We start from the raw sequence: 11,279 nt of genomic DNA, 5'->3' as shown, positions 1-11,279 counted from the left end.
AGAGACAAGGAGAGAAAAACAGAGAGAGAGCCATGAACGGGAGACAGAGACAGGAAGAGAAAGACAGAGAGAGAAACAGGGACAGAGAGAGAAACAGGGACAGAAAGACAGAGACAGGGATAGAGAGAGCCAGAGGTAGAGAGACAGGAAGAGAGTGAGAGAGAGAGAGAGAGACAGGGACAGAAAGAGGAGGCCTGCGGCTGTGTTCCTGCTTATTTCAGCAGAGCTGACTGACTGCATTCCTGTGAAGGCTGGCCTTGCTCTGAGGGCAGGGGACAGGCGGGGACAGGGCTGGGTGAAAGCTGGTGCCACCCAATACTCCCTGTACCAAGAACTCAAGCTTCTTTGGCCCCTAGAATTCCAGCCTGTCCACTGTCTGGCACCCTCCGAGATGCTCAGATGCAGAAATCCAGATGTACTTCAGCCTGGCCCATGTCCACTGAGGACTCTGTCCTCAGGAAGACCTCTCCTCAGTGGGGAGGGCTACAGAGTGGCATTACCCCAGACCCATATTCTACTCTTCTCCCTCAGCAGACCCTTGTGAGGTGGCTGCTGCTGGAGACACATAGTACCCTCCCCAGCGCCACAGAGCTCACCCTTGGGATCCATCCTGTACTCCCACAGACAGCAGATGGGTGTCTTTAAAATAGAAAAACCCAGGTCCTGGGATCTAGGAGTCTCCATGATGGCATAAGAAGGTGTCAGAGGTGAGAGACTCTTCAGATAGGGTGCTTATTGGGAGAGTACCTGAGAGATTCGCTAAGTCACTCAGTCACTAATCAATTGTGTCCTGTGCTCCTCAAGGATAGAGTGTCTCCAAGGCATTTCAGAGATGACCCATCTCCAAGTCCAGTCCATGGCCAGACACATAGCAGACACTCAGTGATGTTTTAATATGATCAATGTTTGGAAGGAAGGAAGGAGGAGGGAAAGAAGGAAGGACAAGGAAGAAGCAAGGAGTTGGGCTCCATTGGCTCAGGTGTCACTGTCCTTTTGTGACCCCCACAAGGAGACATGTGGGACCCCCATCTCTATAAGGCCAGGAAGCCAGGTGAGAGTAGCTTCTCTTCCAGAACTCAGGCTATCCTGCAAAACTGCCCCTCGGTGACCTGGGGCCTTTCCTGAGCCATGCCAGGACCGGGAACCTCTGTGTCTTCCCTTCTCTTGGTGGAGTCTCACCCCTGCCTCCAGGCACAGGAGAGATGAAAGGCTGTAAAGAAAGTCCACATCACACTTCCCGGGACACATGAGGGACTCAAGGGACCATAGGTAGGGCAGAAAGGGAAGGTCACAGGCTGAATAATAAGGCAGACCAGGTCCATCCGCCTCGCCACCTACTCGCTGTGGGATTCTGTGTAAGTCACTTCACTTCTCCAAGCCTCAGTTTCCTGGTCTCTAAAGTGGTCACAATGGGAATGAATAAAGCATGCTGCAGGTATAAGTTACATGATATTAAGGTATGCATATTTTCACTGAGGGTGAGTGGGAATTCTAGCCAAAGCCTCTTGGGTCCCTGACCAACATCTGGCACATTCCCCACCCCCTGCCCACAAGCTCCCCAAGAAGGGAAAACCAGCTCCAATTTGGTTCTAGAGGTGAAGACTCAGCAAGGGGCCACACTGTCCCTTCCCACGGCCTGGAGTCTAGGACTCCCTCACAGCCCAGCTGGGATACTTTGCTCCAAAGCCTAGCCAGCATGGGGGCTGCTGGTCTGTGTGGCTGGCAGCCCTGAGCATTTGGACAGAAGTTATCATGGGCCTGGGTGCCGTGGACCCAAGTGCTACTCAACCATGCAGGGGAGGCGGTTCCCTTTGTGCCATGAGATCTCCACCTTGTGGCTTCCGGGGCTTCCAGGGAGCTAGGTCTCAGCAAAACCCACCATGCTGCAACCTGCCTCCCCAGATCACAGATTTGTGGCTCGCCAAGTGACTAGGAATGCGCTCTGGAATGATTTAACTGTAATTATCAAGCACTTAAGGCATCTTGTTGTTACTTAACTCTCAAATGGGATTCTCAAGAAGTGGAGAAATTTGTTCTGCCAATTTCCATGGCCCTTGACTGGCTCGCCTGGAGAGCAGCACACATTAAGTTGTTAGGGTGCCTTGGGGGAGGAGGGTGGCAGGCAGAGACCACAGTGGGGGGTGGAACATAGCTGACTCCTCTTCTTATATTTTTAATGCCATTTATTACCTTTATGGAAGTTGTTTGGACTTTGGTTGTTCATTTCTACAAACTTTCTCTGAAAATGAAGGAAAGGAGCACGTGCCAAGGCCCTCAGGTGGGACCTTGAACCCAAGTCACGTTTCCTGGGACATGGAAGGGATGTGCTTAACTCTTCAAGAAGTAGTAAGTGACAACACACATGAAATACTGCCAGCCAGGGTCAGGTTTTATTGCACAATGGACCGCCTGTCTGTGTGCCTGACCCTCAGTCTCCAGCCCCTCCAGAGGTGAGATTGATGCCTGCTGACTCAAGGTCCCCACCACAAATCACACTTTTAGCATACTCTACCCATGTGGCACAGGGCCTTGGAAGGCAAAGCCACTCTGAACCCTAGTCCATTCCAAGGGCTCAGCTGTCCCCTCCCATGAGGTCAAGGGCTAAATCTCTTTGGAATATGCAGGGTGTGGACAAAGCAGATCTGCTGTGTTAACCCTTTCCTGCACAGTTGCCCAATGTCTTCTGCATCTGAGAGGGGTGGGCAGGGAGTGGAAGGGGAGGGAGGGAACTGGTGCATCCCAGTCAGTCACTGCCCTGGAAGGTTCCCTTCATCCAGTCCTGATGATTGCTCTGGGGGGAAGGTGTGACTGTCCCCACTGTATGGAAGAGACACCTGTGGTCCAGGGAGGGTAGTCCAGCTTGATGTCACATAACCTGTCACTACATTCCCTCCATGGCTGCTGACTGTACTCTTGGAATAATGTTGTGAACCCTAGAAGTATCCAGTAGGAGAATGGGGCTTGCCACCTGCAGCCTGGAAAGGGCACTGGAGTAGTCTGGAGATTTCTGCTGGTGGCCTCAACAAGCCCCACCTTCTCAAAGTCTTAGTGACTCCTGGGCTTTCCCAGAGCCTGGCACAAGGGGTCAAGCAGGACTGGCTGGGGGGAGGAACTTCCCTCTCTGCACATGGAGGGAAGGATGCCTGGATGTTTCTGTCCTGCTGAGCTCCTGGGCTGTGGGGCAGATGCCCTACTGCAAACTGCCTGGGGCCTGCAACCATGAGCCTGAACTTCCCTACTGTTTCCATCTCCAGTGACATTCATTGGTTTCTGGTGCTCACGAGGTTGTGGTGGGGGGGGGACACAATCTGTTAATCTCTTGACTGTTTGTGAGCCGGAGGTGACTTTAACATCTACCTGCAGCTGTCTTCCTGAGACAGGCTGAGTAGCCTGGAGAAAGAAACACTGATCTCGGGCCAGGTGATCTCAGTTAAAGTCACCTGTATCCACCCTGCCCAAAAGCTTGTTCCCAGGAATAGTGTGTGGGTCAGTGTGATTCATATGAGACAGAGAGAGGAAGAGGTAGCTGACCTGGCCCCTCGTGTGTCCTTCCCAACCAAATACAAAATGATGAGCAAATGCTGACTGTCACCCAGCCCCTGCACACCTCTCCCCGTGTCAGGGTCTGGGAGACTCATCTCTGCCTGACCATAGACTCAGCCTAGCCCCAGTTCCCCACCAAATGCAATTTCCCCTCAGTTAACCCAGAAGTCACTGCCACGTTCCAGCTGGTTCAAGATCTGCCTCCCGTTGATCTCTGACAAGGTGGCTGAGTACCTACAGCCCGTAAGCTGCCAAGGTGGTTGGCTCCTCCTCTGCCCACACCTGCTGTGTTCCTGGCACTGGCTGGCAGGCTCTGCCTTCCCCAGCTGGCTGTTGTGGGACTGAAGGGTGGCTCTGCCATGGCCTCAGTTCATGGAGGTGTGCCCAGTGGCAGGTTTGCGAGAGCAGCTGTAGAAGCAGTTGGGTGGCAAGGTTCCACGAGCCAAGAGGAGCACAGGCAGCCCTGTCTACCAGGAGAGTGACAGGCACTTCCAAGGACACAGGTCCCATTCAGCCTGCACAGTTAAAAGCAAATTCTAAAATTTCCATTGGTGGGGACAGGAGCCATTGCAAAGGCCCCACCCTGCATCACTTCAAGACCTCCAGAAACACAACCAGCCAGAAGCACCATTACCCCTACCCTCCCACAAGGCTAGAAGCTGGTAGAATGAGAGAAAGAATTCAGCCCTCCGTTCTGCCCTCACACAAGTGACTTCACCTCATGTCTCAGTCTTCTTGTTGGCACAGGAAGAGCCATCAGCTGGGGTGGGGACTGAGTGATGCTTCCCACTCAGTGTCTGGAAGAGAGCCAGGCCATGGTGGTCCCACTGAAGCTGTGCCTGTGACCGTGCCTTCCGGCTCTCTCTGGTCTGAGCCTCTGGAGTTGGGCCTCTCTGGCCTCTGTCTGGACTATCTGCCCTCATTTCTGCAATGCTGCCCAGAGCAGCTGGCTTTGAACACCAGTCTCAGAGGTGTGTCCTGCAGTACCCCAGACCTGGGTCTGGCCCACTCTGCCCTCTTTACCCTCTCAGTTCCTGAATCTCCTAGGCCAGGCCTCCCTAAGACACTGCCACATGTGGGGGCCCTCCTAGGCACAAGCAGCACCTCCCCAGGCCCCATGGGAGCCCACAGCACCCTCCCCAGCCCATGGGATGCCAGGGCACTTCCAGCCCCATGAGAGCTGTTCTCTAGGTTGCTCTCCAGTGGTCAGTTTGCTGGCTTTCAGCACCATGGGAGCGTGGGCTCCCCTGGGTGGACAGTGTCCCTTCAACAGCAGATGTTTCAGTCAGCCTGGGGTTGGGACCCTGGTACTCTCTGCCAGGCTAGCTTTAACCCCTTCACTCCTGGCCCTTGAGGAGGTCTGGGGAGCAACATGGAGGAGGGGTCCTGGCAATGGGGACACTGGCAGTGGGGGGTGGCACTGTTGTCCAAGGGCTGTGGAATCACTTCAAAATCTGAGAAATCTGGACAGTTGAGTGGGCTCTGACACCTGCAGGTTTCCCTGCCTGGCCCCTCCACATGCCTGAATCAGCACATCACCCGACACTGCATCGGTGCTTGGGAGAGGTGTATTTGGAGGAACTCTAGCATCAGAGGAGTTCAGCTGCCCAAGGAGTTGACAGACATGAGGATTTGTGGGAAAGAACTGGGTCCTCCTTGTGGAGCAGATGTGGTGCAGTCACCGGGAGCAGGTGTAAAGGCGTGAGCTGCCTTTCTAGGCTCTGGTCCCAGGTTGTGCACCCATTTCATCCTGAGGGTGCCAGTGAAGGCTGCAGGCAGGGCTCTGGGATTAGGCCCGGTCCAGCTTCATTCTGGGAAGATCTGCCGGTGAGCATCACAGCCCCCAACACCTGAGGGTTGCAAAGAACTTTGCAAAGCCACAACCAGGGGCTGAATCCATACATGGAAAAGCTGATGAAGAGTGAGGCTACAGGATGGACCCAGAGAGACAGGCATAGGCACTGTGGGTGGCCGTGCCTGCTGTGTCCTGTGGGTTCAGGTGTGGAAAGTCAGGAGCCCCTGCTGCCTAAGTCCACTCAGCCCACAGGGGACATGGCTGGGCTGAGGTCATGGTTGGGATGGGGTTAAGGTGATGCCCTAAGCCAGTGGGTCCCTTGTGGCTCCTGCACTGGGACAGGCTGAAGCCAGTGTCCAGTTGCTGGGAGGTTGGAGGTTGTTGGAGGAGCCCAAGGTGTGCCTGATCAGATGGGTTCTCCCCTGCCCAGCCAGGTCTAACACCTTCACTGCTAGTCCATGGGGAGATCTGGGGGTGCAGCTTGGAGGAGGTGAGACTGATGAGGAGGCCAGGGCAGGCTGTGTGTCCTCCTTCCCCTCCACCCTCATAACTCCTTGGTGTCTGCCTCTGCACTTCACACTCAGAATCTCAAGTCACATTCCAGAATCTTCCTGGATGCCTTAACTGCTCCACAGGTGTCTCAAGTCACCTTAATTCCCCTTCCTTGACAATCCTGAAAGGGCTTAGTGTAAGTCTGCGCGGCAGATCCAAGTGTCCTCTTAGCAAGTTCCATGGAGCCCCTCGGTCCAAGTGCTAAGGTGGTCCTGAGCTGTTGGCTCTGCATCTGTTCCTTCTCTCACACAACAAACCTCACCCAACCTTGACCTTGACCCAGCTTGGACACATTCTGCAGGAAAATATCTTCAACATATGTCGCCTCTGCTTAGACCGAAGTTCCAGTCTGATCTCTGCCACTGGTTTCCCTTTCGGCAAGTCCCTTTCCTACTGGGCCTCAGTTTCCCCATATGTAAAGTGCTGACATTAATATCTACCCTCCCAAGGGGTCATGGGGTCCATTCAAGAGACTTTTCCAGCTGTCAGATGCAGAGCAAGTGCCATAATTATCAGGAAACAGAATGCACATCCACAGGCAACTGCATCTTCAGGAAGAGCGGTCCATGCTGTAAGCAACATGACAATCTGGGGACAGAATCATCTCCCTCAGATGGTCCCATAATGCAGACGGTGCCAACACCCATGACTTTCTGCAGCCCCACGTTTGTTCCCCACACCACATCCCTTGATGAGGTCTGCCTCAGTAACACTTTTTACAGACAAGGAAACCGAGACTCAAAGGGCTGCAAGCCTTGCCCAAGGCCAGTGCCAATTGGCAGGCAGCACCAGCTTCCCAGGTGGACGCTGTCTGGTCACACCTGTGTGGTGTTCCAAGCGAGTGAGAGGGAGTGGTGAGGAGGAGGGCGGCACTGCATAATGACATCATTTGATCATTTTTAAGAGTGAATATGTACACATGCTTTCAATTAGACAGCCCACTTGCAAATAGCATTTTCCAACTGTGCTTGCCTTCCACATGTCTATTTGCCTGATTTTAGACTTCAGTTTTTATTTTTAATTTGAATAAATGGCGATTGGAATCATCACTTTTTGAGCTGCCAGATGCAATGAAAGAACTTGGGGATGATGTGGGTGCTGGGAGGTCACAGGAAGAGCGCATGGCAAAGGAGGGTGCCCAGTGAGCTAGTCTTCTCTCCCTCCCTCCTTCCCACCCTCCTCTTTCTCCCTCCCTCTCTTCATCCCTCCCTTCCCTTTCTTTCCTTTCCCTCATACCTCCTTCCCCTCCTTCCTCCCTTCTTTCTCCTTCCTCTTTTCTCCCTACTCCTCCCTCCCTCCCTCCCTCCTCTTACCTACTCCGCCCTCCTTTCTTTCTTTCTCTGCCCTCTTCCCTTCTACCTCTCTTTCCCCACCTTTCTCCCTCTTTCCCCCTCCCTCCTCCCTCCTGCCTCCTTTCTTTCTTCCTTCTGAACACGCTGAACTCTCACCAGGGATTTTGACATAGTCCAGAGATTTGGGGAGACTTTCTCATCAGCAAAGCAGGCTCAGAGGTTCTGAGGTCAACTAAGGAAGGGTATGCAAGAATTAGATCCCCAAAGTGCCAGTGCCAGTGCTTAGACATAATCATATTCAATCCCCACATTTTCAATGGAAACTGTGGCCCAGAGAGGGAAACCTGTTCCCCTAAGGTCACACAGATTTTAGGTGTGGTACCCAGAGCTCCTCCAAAGGAATCCAATAAGCATTTATTGGATGCCAGCTGTGAGCCTGGCTGGTGGAGTCTTGGATGGTCTTGGTGGCCACTGTCCTCATTCTGACTAGGCTATCTGCATGGCCTCAGGGGGAGGTGGGATTAGGTTGGGGTTGGCTGAGGGCCTTGCAGTCTCCCCATGACTCACCAGCTGGGCCCCTGAGGTGGGTCACTCCTACTTCCTGGACTTATTTGGGATGTATAGTAATGATCAGACCCTCCCAGCACCCAGAGACACCTGCTGGAAGTAGTTCTGTCTCCCACATTTCAGGTTTTATAACTCTGACCACAACTCAAGGGTTCAAAACCCTCTATAGTCTTTCACTTGGTGTATGCACTACAGACATAAACCCGATCCTGGTACAAAGACAAGGCCTTTCATCACCCAGAATCTGCATGTCCCTCATGTTCCCTGAGTGTCCCTGGTCTACAACAGAAACTTGGCATGTTCCAGAGAGCAGGGTGCTTATCTTGGGTCTCCCCTCCCTCTGAAACACAGCACAGGAAGAGGCAAAACCACTTGGCCCTCTCCAGGTCCCTTTCTTGGCATAAATCTCCATAATCAGATTTCATCACAGCTACACCTACTTATATATTTGAGAAGCCATGGCTGGAGGAAATGCTGAGGTGAAATATACACTCTGGAGCCACCCATGGGAAAACATGGTCTGGGCAAGAGGTTTTCCAGGAAAATTGGATCCCCTTAGCATCTCCCGCAAGGGATTCTGGCAGACCAGATGATAGTCAGGAACATTTGTGGGTGCCTGCAGTTTGTGGGCATGTGGTCACAGTCTTTTACATGGATGCACTGAGGGGGGCCCCAGAGAACCCTATTTCCAACCCTCTGAGGCCTCAAAGGAAAAAACTGATGCTAAAATCCTCAGGGACTGTCCAGGGAGCTTGGCAAAACAGCAGCTGTGTGGGACATAAGGCCAGGGCTCCCAACCATGCTTCACTGAGGTGCTGTCCTGACTCCCAGCATGTCTTTCACCTTCCTGCAACCATCCCCCAAACCTAGCGGTATCACCCGATCCTCTGTATCAGCTAATGTCTCCCTCTATCTCTTCTTATAATGTGATACCTTCTCCAGCCTCAAGTCATGCTGACCCCACCTCCCGGGCCTGTGTCCTGTCCTCGCTGCTCCTCCACCACCCCTATCACCTGTCCTCGCCTGGCATCACAGCAGTCTTCCCAAAATAGCAGCAATGACAAGCCCTGCTACAGCATGTGCTATTACCCATGCATCATCGAGGCATGCTCCATACTGCCCCTTGCTCATTGGCTGGTCTAGGACCTTCCCCAAGGGGATTTATACCTGTCCACCATGTAGCCCTGCCCAACCTTCAGAGGTTGCCCACTGCCTCCACACATTGTCCAGACCGGCACTTCCGTCAGTAGAATGCAAACCGTGGGTGTTGCTTTAAATGTTCTGTGGCCACATTAAAAAGGTAGAGAATGTTTCAACAACTGATTGATGAATCTCAGTGGTAGACAGAAACACTAGATTTTCAAAATCATGTCTCATCAAGGTTGGTCAAAAACAGATGGATAAGTTGTTTGCTGTCATTAAGTTGATTTCATTTTCCTGACTATCCCTGTTTAGATGTGTTATCACATATCTGAATACATCATAGTTTACAGGATGAAATTTCTTAACAATTTCTTTCAAGGCGTGAAAACGTTCTGTTTTATCTGGGATTTTTACTGCTTCCAAAAGCTCTAGATGAAGAGAATATGGAATTAAAGGATCTGGCAGATCTGCAAGGAAAGCTTTCAGAGTTCCAGCTACAGCATTTACTGTTACTTCCATTGACACTAGATTGATAGTATGAACTTGATCAAACTGCTTTTGAATATTGTCTTGATCAGTTTTGTTCCCGCTCACACGGTAGAGTCCTTCAGTAGGTAACCCTGTATCTTCAATAAATTCCACACATTTTTCAACAAATAGTGGCATGGGCTTCTCAGCTGTAACCAGATCCTGGAGAGGCATCCCTGATATGGTTACATTTTTTATTCTTTTTTTATCATCCATCTGATCCCACCACCACTTCTCCTGGAGGTGGGTTTCTAGACAACAGGGCCTTTGTCTAAGGGCTCCTACTGCAGGCCACACCTGCAGAACCCTTGAGCCTGAGTAAGCAGGCTCTGCTGGTGGAAGCTGAGCCTGGGGAGTGAGTCAGAGGCCAGCTGGGTCCCAGGAGGCACCTGGGCCTGGGGGGAGGCACGTGGTTCCAGGAATGGAAGGAAGGGAGGGACTGGGAGGTGTCTGGGAGGCAGAATCGATAGCCAGGTTTTGGAAAGGGCTGGGCAGGGTAGGCAGGAGAGGGAGACTCTGCCACATTAAGCTCATAAACATAGCCATTTGCTTCTGCAAGGGCTCTGGAATGTCCCAGGTCTCTGATTGGATCAATCCTCTGCTAATGCTGCCCCCAAAGAAAATCAGTCCTCTGAGGTTTTGAGAGTAAGTGCTCCTTAATTACACCTCTACTTTTGTGTCTTCGTTTCCTCCAGCTGGTCATCCCTAGGGAGACCAGGGCAGTCAGACACTAGAGGAGTCCTCACACTCTATGTTCCCAGCCATCCCAGGGAGGGGCTGCCCTGCTTCTGGACTCTCCAGGGAGTCAAGGGCCTGGGGGAGGGAGGCTGCCCTTTTCCAGGTCTAGGAGGGACCTTGTGACCCGGATGCCTGTGAGAACAACCTCCGGGGACATGAGGCCACATGGCCACCAAGACCAGAGATGGTATATAAAGTAAATCACCAGGAGTATGTTGTATTAGGGAGGAGTAAGAAAACTCCCAGTGGGGTGGTGTATTTTTTGCTGCACAATTCCAGGCGTCTCCTTCTTCCCTCCCAGAGGACAACTGGGCACATCTGAGAAGCACTGTTCCTCCATCAGGCCACATTGCAAGTCAGGCTCAGAGTCACAGTCCAGGCTCTGAGGCAGGGTCCTGGGATCAGAGGCAGGAGCCCTGAAGCTCCCAGACCCAGCCCAAGGCTCCCATATTCAAAGCCAAGCACTTCATCCACAGCCCCCTGAGCTCAGTCCCTCCAGCATGTCTCATTAGCAGTCAGACGTGGAAGGGCCCTGCAAGGCACACTGAACACAATCGGCACCCCATGGCCACAGGTTCCATTCCTGGTGCTGGCCCCACCTTGGGTCTGTCTCTGAGTTCCACGTTGGCAGATCAGGTGAGATGGGAATGGCTTCCCTGAAGACCCGGCCACCACAGTCTGAGCACATTGTGCAAATCCAGTGTCTTTTAAGAGGTATTAGTTTAAGGGTCTCTGAGGCATTAATCTTCAACATTGAATTAATCTCTTGTCCTGATGGATGGTGGCCTCCAAACAAAATGTATGAGTTGACTTTGCTGGTTTCTGTCCCTCTTGTTGCTGGGACTTTGCTGACTTCTGTCCCTCTTGTTGCTGGGGGCTAGGGTGATTTAGAGCTGACCATTCTCTCAGAGTCTCACCCAGGTCCCTTGCAGCAGCTTGAAAGCACTTGCCCAAGATAGTGCTGAGATGAGAGCCCGGTCCAGCATGAGCCTGTCATGCTGCTCTCAACTAGCACTGAGAGGACAGTAATAAAGTATACCATAGACTTAGGTTAAGAGCTTGCTATAACCCAATAAATATGTAATCGGCTTGTGACATAGCACAGCCATTTTTAGTTTTTA

General features: G+C 52.3%; 1 pseudogene across 1 annotated transcript; it reads right to left on the bottom strand.

The window, feature by feature from the left end:
• Window positions 1–9,021: 9,021 nt before the first annotated feature.
• On the bottom strand, window positions 9,022–9,594 carry LOC103253316 (annotated as a pseudogene). The gene has a single exon (XR_503865.1). The product of XR_503865.1 is annotated as a rho GTPase-activating protein 5 pseudogene (transcript).
• Window positions 9,595–11,279: the final 1,685 nt, after the last annotated feature.

This window comes from Carlito syrichta, unplaced genomic scaffold (assembly GCF_000164805.1).
Source record: "Carlito syrichta isolate Samal-C Ts95f unplaced genomic scaffold, Tarsius_syrichta-2.0.1 Scaffold220133, whole genome shotgun sequence".
NCBI lineage: Eukaryota > Metazoa > Chordata > Mammalia > Primates > Tarsiidae > Carlito > Carlito syrichta.
Note: the sequence above shows the minus strand (reverse complement) of the source record. Positions and strands in the feature narration are given on the sequence as shown.